The sequence below is a fragment of the Sminthopsis crassicaudata genome, chromosome 5, assembly GCF_048593235.1.
Source record: "Sminthopsis crassicaudata isolate SCR6 chromosome 5, ASM4859323v1, whole genome shotgun sequence".
NCBI classification, from domain to species: domain Eukaryota; kingdom Metazoa; phylum Chordata; class Mammalia; order Dasyuromorphia; family Dasyuridae; genus Sminthopsis; species Sminthopsis crassicaudata.
In genome coordinates this window covers 130,547,937-130,565,179 of record NC_133621.1, presented here as the reverse complement: position 1 = coordinate 130,565,179, position 17,243 = coordinate 130,547,937, and positions in this window count along the sequence as shown.

Below are 17,243 nucleotides of genomic sequence, written 5' to 3'. Positions count from 1 at the left end.
CCCCTGCCTTTGATTTCACTATTTCTATTTATAGTACTATAATTTACCCTTCTCTTCCATGTTTAAAACCCTAGGGGCATCTTTAAGGTTTCCCCCTCTCTCATCTCCCATATCCAATCATTTAATAAGTTATATTGGTGATACCTCCACAATATTCTTCTGTCCTATCTTCTTTATTCACACTGCTACCACCGTAATGTATATCTTTATTACTACCTATTTTGAATACTGGAATAATCAAACAATGAATCAACGATTTATTAAGTGCCCTCTGTTGGCTGGAAAGTATGTTAGACATTGAAGATAAAAGGAAAAAAATAAAGTAGTCTTTGACTCCAGGGAACTTAAATTCTATTGGGGAAAGTATATATATGCACATGGGTATATAAAGAATATGTAAAATTATAAAAAATATGTTAAATATGTAAAAGATATAATGACTTCAGTATGAAGCACTGGTAGCTGAGGAGGACATTGGGAGTATATCATCAAAGGCCTTGTGCAGGGGTTGACCTTTGAGCAATACTTTGAAGGAAGCTAGAGATTCTGAGAGGCGAAGTCAAGCAGAAAGGAGGGAAGGAAAGAAGGAAGGTGGGAAGGAAGGAGTTCAAGACATGAGTCATGGGCAAAGTTAGGTCAGTGAAAAAGTATAAAGACTAGACATAGAAAATCGTATGCAAAAAAGTAAGAAATCCAGTTTGGACTATAAAGTTCCTGAAGAGTAACTTGGTAAGGGAGGCAGAAGTAAAAAAATAAATGAATTTGAATACTAAAGACCAGATTATATATTGACTTCTAAATTTAATAGGAAGTTACTGGACTTTGTCGATTAAGGTAGAGACATAATTAGATATGTGTTTTAGAAATATCACTTTGGCATCTACTTAGAGGACAGAATGGAGAGAGAAGAGATGTGAAGCAAGGAAATGAATAAAAGGCTCTTACAGTGGTCCAGGCGATGAAGCCCTGAATTAGTGGTCAGGTGAGTAAAGAGATGCAGACAAATGTAAGAATAAATCTTGGAAGTAATTTCCAGTCTTGGAAATCAGGTGGATATGTGGGACATTGTTGCTGAGTGTTTTTAGTCATGTCTAACTCTTTCTATCCAATTTGGAGTTTTGGGGGCAAAGATATTGGAGTGGTTTGCTATTTCTTTTCCAGCTCATTTTACAGATGAAGGCAAACAGGGTTAAGTGACTTGCCTAGGGTCACACAAATGTGGGTGAGTGAAAGGTGATTTTTTTTTTTTTGCTAGAAATAAGAAAATTCAGAAGAGGCATAGTTTTAGGCAAGGACAATGGGGAAAAGACTTTTTGAGTTTCTAATGCCTACATAACAACAATTCTAAATGTCTAGTAGGCTTTGGGGCAGGGCAGTGCAGAAACATTTCTTAAGTGTCTACTATGTGCCAGGTACTGTATTATGTACTTTACATATATCTTATTTGTCCCACAAAACAACCCTAGAAAATAGGTGCTTTTATTATTCCCATTTTATAGTTGCGGAAACTGGGATAGAAGTTAAGGGACTTGCTAGGGTCAGACAGGTAGTAAATGTCCAAGACCATACTCAGGTCTTCTGATTGCAGACTCAGCACTCTATCCACTAAATGGTGTAACTATCTATGGGATTAAAGCTTGAGGAAAGAGCTGAAGTCTAACATTTATAAATCTGGGAGTCTTTGGAGCTGACAAAGTTTCCAAGAGGGAAAAAGTATAAAAACAGAAAAGAAGAGGGTTCAGTTCAGAGCTTTGGAATCCATATATTGAAAGGGGGTTAGATACAGATGATCTAGCAAAGGAAATTGAGAAGGAATTGTCAAAGAGATAGGAGAACCAAGAAAGTGCAAGTTCATTAAAAAGAAAATGAAATAAGAATATCTATCCCAAAGGAGAAGGTTGTACTGAATAGTAACTGCTGCACAGAAATCAAGAAGGGTAAAGATAAAGAAAGGACCACTGGATATGGCCTTATAGAGGATATAAGGAATTGTAGCACCATGTAAGAGTGGTTTTTTTGTTTGTTTTTAGGATGGAAATGACCTGGGTGGTTTTCTAAGAAGTAGGGACTAAACAAGGACATAGAGAAAGATTGAAGATTAACTTTGTTCTTTCCCTTATTTCATTCTATCCTTCTTATTGCTCCAAAAACAGTCATTCTAATCTGTAGTTCTGTTTCTCTCTATTGCTTAGTAATGAAAATACCCACCCCTTTGTACATTGTTCAAGTGCATCTTTCACAATCTGGTACTAACCTAATAGCCTTATCTCATGTTGCTTCCCTTTAGGTTCTCTAAAACTCTAGTCAAACTGGACTATTGTCTACCCTATAAACAAAAGGTCCTTATTTTACAAAAATAACATGCATCTGAAGTAGAGAGCTCTTAGAAAAAGAAGGTTATTCAAACTACTTTGGAATCAAGTAGATTTTGAAATTTCTCTAGATGGGTTAGGCTCTCTATAAATAAAAGTATATCTCACATGTATATAAACAAAGCAAATAAATTAGGCCTTATATACCATAAGTTGCTAAAGTTGAAAATACTATCCAACTCCTTTTTGCAACTCAGAAGCCTATTCAGATGAGAAAAATTAAAACCATCTGCCTTTCCTAGATTTTAATGCATTCTTTTCTTTCCTTTACATTAAACAAAACTGGCCATACTGAATTTTAATATCTACCTATCTATACACATATATAAAGTTTTATATATATATGTATATATACATATATAATATACATATATATGTGTGTGTAGATATATGGCTATATAGGGGTGTGTGGATGTGTATAAACATACATGTATTATCTATTGTGATCTATCGATATATTATGACTTGCGTGTATTTCCTTTCTACGATTGGGCTTTCCTGTCTTATCCAGGCCATCTTGTTCTCATCAGCTTGGGAGTTTTGACTCTATTTCTGACCAAAACCAATTTTCTCCTTCTTAGATAACATAGTCTTCCACCTCCTTCCTCATTCCTTTGGACTCACTATATTAATATTAAATTAAATATTAATATTAAAGTGTTGGCACCCAATGAACTTAGTCCACTGCAGCAAAGACCTCTTGAACACAAGAAGATTCCCCCAGTCTCAGCCTCTTCAACAGGGATTACAGCCTTGTCCCATCAGGCTGTACAGAATTTCCAAAACTAAAGAGTTTCTAGTCTAGAATCTTCCATGCTAAGCTTTGGCCTAGAACAAATTTCATATTAATAGCATTTACCTTGGGAAATAGTTTTGTAATAGAACCACTGAGAGGTCTGTAACTCCAGATAAACTGGCTAAATCCCCTCCAAAAGTGCTATTTAAATGTCCATCAACCTTAGGCTTTTTCCCCTTACTAATTGTCCTGAGGTAAGCCGGAGCTCATCCCATTGTCTCTCAAGCATTGCCCTTGTGAACTCATAAAATGATCTTTCACCGTTGCTGTGAGTCTCAAGTGGATATAATAAACGGCCAGACTGTTTGGTTCTTGCTGCATGCTTTTCGTTGATACCAATTACAACTTGAACTTCACCTAGCTGAAAAACCCTGCAGACTTCACTCAATTAGCTGTAAAAGGATTAAAACATAGTTTTGGAACTGAAGATTCAAATAGACAAAAACCTTGGCAAAGGCCCATTTCATCTAACAAATTAATTCTAAAATAAATATTGTGCTAAGATTAAAGTGTTTCTAATCATCAGGAATATTTTAGCATTTACCTTTGAATCTAAAATAAATCTTGGGAAGTTTCTCCCCTGGTGATAGTATAATTCTATTAGACTTTTCTTAAGTTTCAAAAAGTGACTTTTATAAGTCAATTTGAATTTTATGAAATATATTTCCTAGTCGGATTTTTTTTTAATGTTTTCATTTTTCTATAAAAAGTTCCTTTATTTCAGGGCCACAGTCAGTTATTCTACTAAAATGATTAGTTTCTATAAGCAAATTAGACTACTTCCACCAAATAAATTCCCATGAGTTCAGAATAGGCAGAAGTATCTAAGGTGAGAGGTCGTTAGTATTTCTCCTCCCCACTGAAAAAAAAATGCAAAAAATGAAGATTGCCTCCCAAGTCACTGAGCAAATACTCACTAGATCCATAGGTTAATCTAATCCTGAGAGCAAAGGTGAATCTGCAGAGTGAGTGTAGACTATTAGCAGCCACCCCTCTCTAGCAAGCCAACAATTTTAAAGTCAAACATAACTCAGATAATTATTTTTAACAAATCTTAAGAACAAATTTATGATTGTAACAAATATGAAGTGATTTTTGTCCTTTCATTATTTCCAATATGTAAATGATATCTTTTAAGTACTTGTTATACATATATTAATAAATTGGGTGATTTGAGGATATCAAAGGAATAAAAGATCTGGTCTCCCTACTGAAGAATGCTTTTTCTTGAAAAAATTCCAAGGAAAAATTCAGCAAATACAGGGTTGTTGTGGGAGGAGGAATAGGGGAAAGGAGCAGACAGGGAAATTTAGCTCCATACAGTGAAAGACACAGATATATAATAATACAGTAGAAAGGTAGGAGATCAGAAACCAGGAGGCATAAATTCATAAGTTTCAGATCTGCCATTGTCTCATCTGTATGATCTTGACCTGATCACCTTGCTTCCTTTCTATACCTCAGTTTCTTCATCTATCAAATGTAAGGTTGTGTTTCATCTTAAAGATTTCTGTGGGGTGTGTGTGTGTGTGTGTGTGTGTGTGTGTGTGTATAAGGATATATTATAATACTCAGCTACACAAACACATATATCTGGAGAGAGGTCAGAGGAGGAGGGAGGGAAAAAGAGGGAGTTGAGAGTCTCATTTTCTCATTCTATACCCTCTCTATACTGCATAGTATGTTTTATTATCAGACTTCTGGAATCATTAATAGTCACTGTTTTGAAAACTTACAACTTTTATAGCTGTTTTGATAGTATTGTTATTATATAAATTATTCACTTGATTCTGCTCATTTCATTCTTTTTATTGAAATCCTCAAAATTATTTTTATAATATTGATTTTATAGTATACATTGTACTTCTCATTCTGCTTACTTTATATCATATAAGTTCATATAAGTCTTTACATTTATCATTTATTTATTGAAACCATCTACTCCCTCATTTCTCAGTCTAGAATCTGTGCCATGAGAATCTTGGAAATGTAAACTAAATCACAGAAAATTACTACAAAAATGGTTTTGTCAGTTGGTTGTCTCATTTTTCATTTTATTTTTATTAGATGTGTTTATTAGATGTATTTTTATTAGATTAGATAAATCTTTTTATATTTTATTTTATATAATCAAAATTATCCATACATTTATGAGCACTATATATATGTATACACACACACATATATATATAAATATAAATTTATACATTTTTGCATGTGCATATATGTTAATGTATGCAGGTATATATTATGTATAAGGTACTTACTTGAAATTCTCTCTCCATTGATCTTCCAGAGAAGACCAAATCAGTGTGCTTAAAGTTCTTTTCAAGATCTGGTTACATTCTGTGGATATAAGCAGAGTATTCAGGCTATACATCTATTATCCCTTGCTTCTGACCAGTTTGCCTTCTATTCCTAGTTCTGTTCTTTATTCATATACCAAAGTCACTTGTTGAGCAGAAATCATTACTAGAGGGAGGCTACAGTCAGCTTGCACCTTCTGCGTATCTCTTTATTGCCCCTTGTCCATTTATTGTGATCTTATTTCTGATACTTGTAGGGTCTCCAGCAAATTACCCTTCCTGGGTCCTGGGTTCTCATTTGTAAAGGAGGGGCTGTGTTAGATGAATTTTTGAAATCCTTTGTAGATCTAGATGCACTATCCTTTAATCTTATGAATCCCTATAAGATTCCCTGATCATATGTAATTCACCTTAGGCATGTAGTGCAGGCAATCCTCTTGTTTTACAGATGAGGCAACTCAGACTCAGAGAAGTTAAATATCTAAGCCAAGGTCACGGAGGCAAAAATAAGGGATGCAGGATTTGAATAGGGGTTCTCTGATTTCAAAGCGAGGGCTCTTTCCACTTTATTGGACCACTTTTAAAGATTTCTAACCACCCATTATCACGAGAAAATCTGTTAGAAAAAAGTACCTTTAGATCATTAAAATCACAGACTAATTTCCCAAATGCAATCTGATCTATACAGTCTCTCTTTTGCCATTCTGAGCCCAATTAAATTATGTACCCACAGTGTCTATCCCAAATGCATACTGTTATATTAATTCAATAGAACAGGTACCAAACTACATAGCTTTATAGGACTGTCTTTTCCATGTTTAAACTATCTTTCCTACTTAGTCTCTATATCAGAACATATTATTGTGGCACTTCATTATCCTAAATATTGATAACTTAATTATTGAAGGCAGCTGTGGTATAGTGTTTAGAGAGCTGGCTTTAGAGACTAGGAGACCTAGGTCTGGTACTAATTCTGACACTTAATAGCTTTGTGATTATAAGCAAGTCAAGTTTGTGCTCTAGGCAAATCTTTTAAGAGTATCCCTTGGAGAGAGGAAACTATCTTCATTGATGGAGTTTGTTCACTCATCTAGGAGTTCCAGATATGGATGAAATCACAGGCCTAGTCCCTGTCTCTCCCATATATTGATTGAAATTTCAGTGATACTAGACGATATACCTATGATTTCACTAATAACAAAATAACATCCTTAAACTCCAAATCTGAAATTGCCTTTAGCAGTGGTAATTCAATATTTTTCTGGATCAGCAAACTGCAAAAATAAGTCTCCAGTTTTAACACTTCTCTTGACAATTTGGTCCACTTAGAGCTAGTTCATCATACCCTTGAATTTCTAGGTAAAAATAAATTTCAAAGGAGGGAAGACCCCACATTACGGACTTTTCATTTCCCCACTTTCTTCATCTGATTGTGGCTGCAACGACTAATCATAGAATTTTAGATTTGGAAATTATTCTTTTATTTTTAAAAGGATGAAAATAAACCTGAATATGCAAAAATTCCATGTTCTCCACAGTAGTCATAAGACTAATCTCCTTTGAATTATTAAAACAATAAAGTTTTACCTAAAAATGGATATTCAAACCTATATTACAAAGACTTTTCAGAGCAAAGAACATATCTTCCAGGTATGGCCTTACATGTAGATGCGAATAGACTAATGCCATGTGGTTTGATTTCAAGGTGCTAAGCTATCCCAATAACAAAAATATAACTTCTGTTCCCATGGCTGATGTCTGAAATTCTTTCTTACAACAACTCAAGAATTGTTTAAGAATTCAATACTATTTCAAACCTTCTTATAAACAATTTCATTAGAGGTAACTCGTCAGTAGAATGAATAGAGCACTGGACTTGGGGTCAAGAAAACTTTTGAGTCCAAGTCCAGCCTTAGACACTTCATAGTTGTGTAATCCTTGGAAAGTCAATTAATGTCTGCATGCCTTAGTTTTCTCATCTGCAAAATAGATTTAATTATAGCTCCTACCTCCCAGTGTTATTTATTATAAGGATGAATGAGATAATATTTGTAAAACACTATGCAAACTTTAAAGCTATATAAATGTTACTTATTCCTCTTTGATTACAGGGCAATACTTTAAGCCAGTATTATACTCTTATATTTTAATATAAAATCATTTAAAGTATTTTTCCAAAAAATTGGTTTGAGTTGGGAATTCAGGTTGCCTATTATCCTCCTTGCCTTTTGAATTTGGGTCTTATAATCTAACCCAGGTTGGAAGTGCAGATGTCACTCAAGAGCTTAACCGGATAGCTGATGGGCTTGGAAGCTTTGACCTATTCTGTTTCTGATTGGCAGCCTAATAGCATCTGCCTGAAGGAGTATAGAAGGCAGAGTCACCATAGTGATTACAGACAGTGCTAATAAAGATATCGGATAGACTTCAGCCATACTGTAGTTCACAACTCCCAAATTCAAGTAATCCATCAGTTGAAGCCTTAGCAATAGCAGGGAATACATTCATGAGTTGCCATACTTAGTCCTTTCCAGGGCTAGAATTATTTATGAACAAAAAATAAGATAAATGAATTAACCTAAAATACACTGCCTAGATTTTATTATTGTATCACGTGTATTATTTTTACAAGGTGCTGCATAAACTACACTTATTTAAGTGTATACAGAAGGAAGTTTAGATAATAAAATAAAATAATGAGGCTAAAAAAAATCCTGATTTCCATGTGAAAATGATAAACACTACAGAGAATTTACCCCTAGCATCTATTAATTTGAACATTTTAAAAATATCTAGCTCAGAATTGGTTTAAAGTCAGATGGGTGAGAACAACTGCTATTAAAGTGATTACTTCTCCCATCTTTATTCCCCCTCACTCCATTATATCTAAGAAGTAGTCTGGATATCAGTCTTTGGCTTCCATAAGCAATGTCCCCTAATCATGTGTTTTTTTTTTAAACTCATAGATTGAAGCATTTTTGAATAGATTGTAATAATTATGAAACTAATTACCTAATCTAGTGGGCATTATTCCTCTACATTTATTTTTTATTCATTGGTGATTATTATGCCCATTAATATAATGTTATCTGTATTGTGCGGTGATGTTACCACATCTTACCCTTTATGCAAGTAATTGATGTTCAACTGCTAAATATCAGTGACTTAATCTATGATATTATACTTTAAATGTATGTAGATACAATTTCCAGTGGATTATTAGTTCCATATACTAATAATGAAAATGTTGGTTATTCTGTGCCCAAAGGGACTATAAACTTTTTAATTTAGCAGTGTATGTCACTACTGGATCTGAATCCCAAAGGGATCATAAAAGAGGGGAAAAGACCCATATATGCAAAAATGTTTATAGTTGCTCTTTTTGTGGTGGCAAGGAATTGGAAAATAAGTTGGGGTTGGCTGAACAAATTATGGTAAAAAATGTATTGGGTTATTTTTGTTCTATAAGAAATGATGAGCAGGCTGATTTCAGAAAAGCTTGGAAAGACTTACATGAACTAATGATAAGTAAAACACACACAGTACCAGCAAGATTGTTTGATGATCAACTATAGAAAACTTAGCTCTTCTTAGTAATACATTGATCCAAGACAATTCCAAAGATCTTGGGATAGAAAATGACATCTGCATCCAGAAAGAGAACTATGGAGACAGAATGTGTATCAAAGCATTTGCTTTTTATTTCTCATGATTTTCTCCTTTATTCTGATTTTTTTCCCCACAAAATGACTAATATGGAAATATGTTTAAAATGATTGAACGTGTATAACCTATATCAGATTGCTTGCTGTCTTGGGGAAAGGAAGGGAAGAAAGGAGAAAATAATATGAACTCAAAATCTTACAAAAATGAATGCTAAAAACTATCTTTTTATGTAATTAGAAAAATAAAATACTATTTAATTTAGAAAGAAAAAAGAGAAAATATTGGGGACTGGTTTCCACTTTTATTTACAGGTTCTATAAGTACTTTCAACAGAATTGTTGAAATGATTTTTAGAGATAAGGATTATAATACAGTGTCAGCGACTTAATAATTCTTCCAGAGCTTTGACTTTTATTCAACATTCAGTCTAAAAGCCATAAATTTTTCTTCTTAATCCATCTAACATTTCAATGAATAAATATATTCTCACTAGTTTTAACACCTTCTGCAAACTTTACTTATATACCCTAAAACTACAAACATACACATAGAATAACAAAATCAAAGTATGCTGATTCTCCTTAACAAAAAAGAACCTATCTTTTCCTCTTTTACTAGAATTTGGGTGTTTTGATGGGATATAAATGTTTTCCACATATGAAAATTAATAGTATTAATATGTTATGAGATGACCATATTGACAGTGATAAGATCCTGAAAAAAGTTCCATTTATGGCTTTTGGCCCATTTCTACATCAAAACCAGTAAAGTTATTTAGACAAATTAAGACATATAATTAAAATTAAGACAAAAAAAATCAATTGTAAGACTAAAATGGTAATTTTAGCAACTTGCTAAGTTGCAACAAAAAGACCAGGAGAAGGTACAAGAGTTTGACCAATATTTCTATTACCTAAATTAAACAAAAATGTTTTCATGAGAAAAGAAGAGAAAAGATCTAATATGCCCCAAAAGAATGTTAATTCCAGTGTAATGGAATGAATGACTTGATGGAACTGGATCTTCCAAGAAAACAAGTTCTCACACTCTAAAGGATGATGCTGAAAAATTCCTGAGTACTACCATGAAAGAGGCCATCTAGGACAAAATTAGGATAGTTTGCTCTTCTTTCTACTAAATGGTTTTTAAGATATCTATATTTTTTCCAAAGAAGAATAGTTGAGAATTAATGTTCTGTTTCCAGAGCATATATCATGGACGTGATAGAAAGCCACCTCAAAATTTCAAATCTGAGGAGGGAAATGATAGAAGCAGAATAAAATTTTGCAAACTTTTCTAAGGATAATAATGCTGAGATCTAAGGTCAGCTTTGCCCCTCTAAGATTGGCTAAGATGACAGGAAAAGATAATGATAAATATTGGAGGGGATGTGGGAAAACTGAGACACTTAAGGCATTATTGGTAAAACTGAGATACTCTACCCATTCTGGAGAACAATATGAAATTATGCTCAAAGGGCTATCAAACTGTGCATACCCTTTGATCTAGGAGTGTCTCTATTGGGTTTATATCCCAAAGAGATCACAAAAAAGGGAAAAGGACCCACATGTGCAAAAATGTTTGTGGCAGCCCTTTTTGTAGTATCAAGAAGATGGAAATTGAGTGAATGCTTATCAGTTGGGGAATGGCTGAATAAGTTATGGTAAATGGATTAATGGAATATTATTGTTCTATAAGAAATGATCAGCAGAGTGATTTCAGAAAAGTCTGGAAAGAGTTACACGAACTGATGTTCACTTACATGAATTTTTTGCTAGTTCAAAAAGGCTTTAAAATTTAACATAGTCAAAAATCATCTTTTATCTTGTTATGCTCTCTACTCCTTATTCAATCATCAACTATTCCCCTATTAACAGTTCTGAAAAAGTGATCTTTTTCTTTTTTCTCCTCTAATTTCTTTTTCTTTTAAATAACAGCCTTTTATTTTAAAAAATATATCCAAACATAGCTTTCAACACTAACCCTTGCAAAATCTTGTGTTCCATTTTTTTCTCCCACCCTTTCCTCCACCTCCCATTCCTAGACAGCAAGTAATCTATCCTTCATGTTACACAAGAAAAATCAGATCAAAAGGAAAATAAATGAGAAAAAACAAAAAGCAAACCAACAACAACAAAAAGGTGAAAATACTAATGTTGTGATTCATATTCAGTACCCACAATCTTCTTTCTGGATGCAGATAGCTCTTTCTTCATCATAAATCTATTGGAATTGGCCTGGCCATGGACTTGGCTCTTTTCAACAATGTGGTGACTGGATTTTTTGCTGTCCTGGAGAGGGAAGAAGAGGAGAGAGAGAGGGAAAAAAAAACTGGAACACAAGATTTTGCAAAGATAAATGTTGAAGACTATCTTTGTATGTATTTAGAAAAATAAAATACTATTTACAAAAAAGAGAACTAAAGGTAAAAAGTAAAACAAAACTAACAGCACAGATGAATTTTTCACTCTCCTTTCTTATTGAAGGTATTTGTTTCAAAAGAGAAAATTGAGTTGAAAAAGTGAATAGCTTAAGAAGCTGTTGCCTAAGAATAATATTTGGATTTCTGAATAATGCTAGTCTTATCTCTAGGCATAAAATGCACATAAAAGGGACTGGCAAAAACAAATATGTCCAAAGACTTTAGATATAAGAGAGGTTATATTGGAAATGAAGAAGGTGAAAGTAAAAAGCAAAAAGATGCATGAAGAATATAGTGATGGTGATTCAATGAGTCTATTTACAAAAGCCAAAAACAGTAATAATTTTAAAGGGGGGTGTTTGAGATGTTACCACAGGAAGATCAATTTAACTTTATGGGTTTTATTGTTTCTTAGTAGGTATGTAGCTCATGAGTAGAATATGATTATGGAAGAATGCTTTTGTAGTACAACACTTCAGCGGATTTGAATCCAATGGAAATATCCCTTCCACCTATGCAGGTCACAATTGCCTTCTCATTCTAATGTCTCTCTTGTCCATACTTCACTTGTCTTATAATGTGTTGGATCCACCCAAAATTCTACTCTACACCAGAAAGTTAAACATATTAGCAATATTCCCTAGTGAATCCTTATACAATTTAAAATGTAATTGGTAGATATTTGTCAAAAATATGATATAATATATATATATATATAACATTTTAAAATTAAATTAATATGTGACTTGCAGGGATTCATAAAGATAAGTACAATTTCATGGTACCAATTTCTTTTCAGTTTAACACCAAGATCTATCATGAGGTTGATTATTATCCTTTTTCTTTTCTTTTTTTTCATTAATTTATCTAGAGAACTTAAAATTTTATTTGCAGTTCCAATATCTGTCTTTCTCTTTAATTCCTCCCCCATTTATTCAGAAAGCAAGAAATATGATACTCAGTATATATATGAAGTCATGCAAAGCATTTTCACATTAACCATATAGCAAAAAAATAAATAAAAAGCAAAAAAAAAGTGAAATAATAGGCTTCAATTTGTGATTAGAATTTGGGATGTTAATCCATTTTTGGTTAAATGTCTTTCTGATAATATATGTTTTATTAATTATATATTACAATCTAATCATGTTTATTCTGTCTCTCTCTACCACACTATAACTAACCTTCAAATTTATTCTTTAGCCAGTATGTATTCCATATCTTAAAGCCTTGTGATATTAACGGAAGAATACTGATGACAAAAAGATGGGATTATTTCATCAAAAGACATATGGTAAAGGATATAAACATAAAGTTCTCAAAAGAAGAACTAAAAAGTATTAACAACCATATGAAAGAATATACCAAACTAACAATAAGTGTACTGCAAATCAAAATAGCCTTGAGGTTTAATCTCACATCCAGCAATTTGGCAAAGGTAATAAAACATGGGAATAGTCAGTGTTTGAAGGGTTATATAAAGACAGAGATACTTTTGTTAGAGCTAAAAATTAGCACAAGAATTTTGAAAAGTAATTTGGAATTTTTAAAAAGTGTCTTTTAAATTAGCATTCTACTATTTAGCATATATTCCAGAGATCACTGTCAAAAGGAAAGGCACCTTAGGCAACAAATTTTAAAAAGCCAGCTTTTTATTTTTTAAAATACATGCAAAATAGTTTTCAATATTCACCTTTGCAAAACCTTGTGTTCCCATTTTTTCTCCTCTTTCCCTTCTCCCCTCCCCTAGACAGCAAGAAATCCTATATAGATTAAAGAAATTTCCACATTTATCATGCTACATAAGAAAAATCATATCAAAAAGGGAAAATATGAGAAAGGGATAAAAGCAAGCAAACAACAACAAAAAAGGTAAAAATACTAAGTTATGATCCATATTCAGTCCCCATAGTTCTCTTTCTGGAGGCAGATAGGTCTCTCTATCACAAGTCTACTGGAATTGGCCTGAATCACCTCATTGTTGAAAAGAGCCACATCCATCACAGTTGATCATCACATAATCTTGTACAACAAAATATTTATAGCAGCACTTTTTTTAGTAGCAGAGATCTGGAAACAAAGCAGATGTCCATTGAATATGGAACAGCAAAGCAAAGTGTATTATATGAATGTAATAGAGAATTAATATGTTGAGGGCCAGTTAGATGATGCAATGCCTGAAGCCCTGGGCATATAATCAGGAAGACCTGAGTTCAGATCCTACCTCAGAAACTTCCTAGTTCTGTGACCTTTGTACAAGTCACTTGATGTCTGTTTGAATCAGTTTAATTTAATAAAATGAAAATAACACCAGCACTTACCTCCCAGTGTTGTTTTGAAAACCAGATGAATTAATAATGTCCTTGGCACAGTGCCTCATACATAATAAAAGATATATATATATATATGTATATATATATAAATGTTAGTTATTGTTTATTATTATTATTATTATTTTAAGAGATAATGAATTTGATAAATGAAGACTACCAATGAGTTCATGGGGTAGGGATTAAAATGCTCCAAAAGGAGGTTTTATAAGGGAGTAAAGAGAAAAATTAGAAAGAGATCAGAAGAGGAAACCTGAAATCTGGAAGAATCATTAAGAGACAATTGCAAAAAATATAAGAAAGAGGTGGTAAGAGATTGAATTCAGTTGGCTAAAATCTCATTGGAAATCAAAAGATACACATAAGAGAAATTACAAAGGAAAAATCACCAACAGAAAACATTTAACACTTGGATATCAGAAGAGACAGGACAGTCACAAACTACTTCGTAGTTTTGAAATCTGGATGATTGGGAGAACAGGGATGGCATCATCAGCAGAAATAAGGAAGTCAAATGGCAACCTGATTTTAAGAGGAATATCATGAATTCTGTTTTAAATGGGTTTACTTTGATGATTATCGAAAAGAAAAAATGTAGTATTGATTGGAGCTTAACTGATATATAGATTTGGAAGCCATCTGTACAGGATGATGATAGCAACTACAAGAAACAATGACTGTTAATTAAGCACATATAAAAGACACTGTGTTAGTTACTAAAGAGGGTACAAATACATTACCTCTTTGACCATTAGAATGTCCTCCTTTGAATGAAGCTTAAAAATCATTTGTATTTGCCTGGCAATTTAATACTTTCCCCTTACTATTACTATTTAATTAAAGACATTATGTCATCTTTCCTTCCAAGTAGTGAGAAACACTTGTCCAAAATTGATCAAGTTAACATGACAGAATATTGAAAATCCTTCATTCTCCTTAAAAAACAAAACAAAACTGAAGCCCATACAGAATTCCCTATACCCACCCTTAACACCCAATATCTAAAACATTAGAAGACAAAGAATAAGTTGAGATCATGTGTGTTTTTTTCTATGTCGTTTTTTTTTTTAATTTTAGCAGTTATTGCAAAGAAGTGAGTAGAAATCTGTACTTATGTGTCCAGGTGAAGGTGCTAAAGAATATACAATAGTCTTTTAAGCAGGAAAGAAACTTCTCGAAACTATGAAAGCTAGATTTCATTTTGAGAGCAATTAACTTTTTTAAAAAGTATGTTTAAAAAAATTTAGTATACACCTTTTGACTTAGTACTACTAATACTTGGCATATATCCAAAAAAAATGAGAAAAAGGACCTATATGTGCAAAATACATATACACATACAGATAGATAAATATATCTAACTTTTAAAAAATTATTAAATTCCTCAACTTTTCCTTTTCAGACATAAACAAATCTAACCACAAAATAAAAAGAAAGAAGTTAAGGAAATGAATAGAATTTTTAAAAAGTTAAATATATAGATTTCTGGAAAGAAATGAATGGGGATAGAGAGGAATATAACTCTTTCTCAATAGTACATGCTACATATACAAAAATTGACCATGAATTAGCATAAAAACCTTACCAACAAATGCAGAAAGGCAGGAATATTAAGTGCATACTTTTTAGATCATGATACAATAAAAATTACATTTAATAAAGGGTCATGAAAAGAGAGATTAAGTAATCTAATACAAAAGAATAGGTGGATCAAAGATTAAGTTAAAAAAATGTCATGATAGAGAATGACAATAATAAAACAACATACCAAAATTTAGATGATATAGCCATTGTAGCCCTTAGAGGATAATTTATATCTCCAAATGCTTACATCAGTAAACAGGGAAAAAAAGCAGATCAATGAATTGGACATGAAATTAAAAAAAAAATCTAGAAAAAGAACAAATTAAAACTCCCCAATTAAACACCCCAAAATCAAAAGAGAGATTATTAAAATTCAAAGCAAGCAAACCATTGAACTAATAAATAAATTAGGTTCAGGTTTCTTAACAAACTTTTTTTAAACAAAATAGTTAAACCATTGCTAAAATTGATTTTTTAAAATAAGAAAACCAAATTACCAGAATCAAAAATGAAAAAGGTAACTTGACCACCAATAAAGAGGAAATTAAAGCAAGTATAAGGAGTTATTTTGCTTATATACCAATAAATTTGATAATTAAGTGAAATGAATGAATATTTGCAAAAACATAAATTGCTCAGAATAACAAAGGAGAAAATAAAAGGGCTTAAATAAACTCTTCTTAGAAAGTGAATATGCTGTCAATGAGCTCTCTAAGAAAAAAATCTTCAGGAGCAGATGGATTCACAAGTAATTTCTACAAAATATTTAAAGAACAACTCATTCTAATACTATATAAACTATAAGGAAAAATAGTGAAAGAAGGAATCCTACCAAATTCCTGTTATGATACAAATATGATTCTGATACTTAAACTAGAGATAGCAAAAAAAAAAAACAAAACAAAACAAAAAAAAAAAAAACAAAACCAAACAACAACAACAAAAAAACCAACCAAAGAAAACAATAGACCAATTTCCTTAATGAATATTGATGCAAAAACCTTAATACACTAACAAGGATTTATAGAAAACATCACAAAGATCATACATCATGATCAAGTAGAATTTAACCAAAACTGTAGGACTGGTACCACAAAAGCAAAACTATCAGCATGTTTGACCACAAAAATAACAAAACCAACAGAAATTGTATGATTATCTCAAAAGCTATAAAAAAAGCTTTTGACAAAATATAGCACCCATTCCTGTTAAAACATGACAGAGAGTATATATTCCTGTGGAGCTTTTAAAAAAAGATAAAGTAGTATCTATCTAAAACTAATAGCAATAGAGATAAGCTAGAACTCTTCCTAATAAGATCAGAGGTGAAACAAGGATGTGCATTATCACCACTATTATCTGATATTGTATTAGAAATGTTAGCTTTAGTGATATGAGAATAAAAAGAAATTGAAGGAATTAGACTAGGCAATGGGGGAACAAAACTATCATTCTTTGCTAATGATACAATAGTATATTTAAACAATCCTAGAGAATCAGCTAAAAAACTACTTGAAATAATTAACAAAGTTGGGTTGCAGGATATGAAATAAACTCACATAAATCATTAGCATTTCTATATATTACCAAGAAAGCCCAACAGCAAGAAATAGAAACAGAAATTCCATTTAAATAACTATAGACAATATAAAGTACTTGAGAGTTCACCTGCCAAAATAAACTCAGGAACTATATGAACAATTACAAATCACTTTTCATACAAATAAAGTCAGATCTAAACAAATGGAAAAACAAATTCCTCAGAGA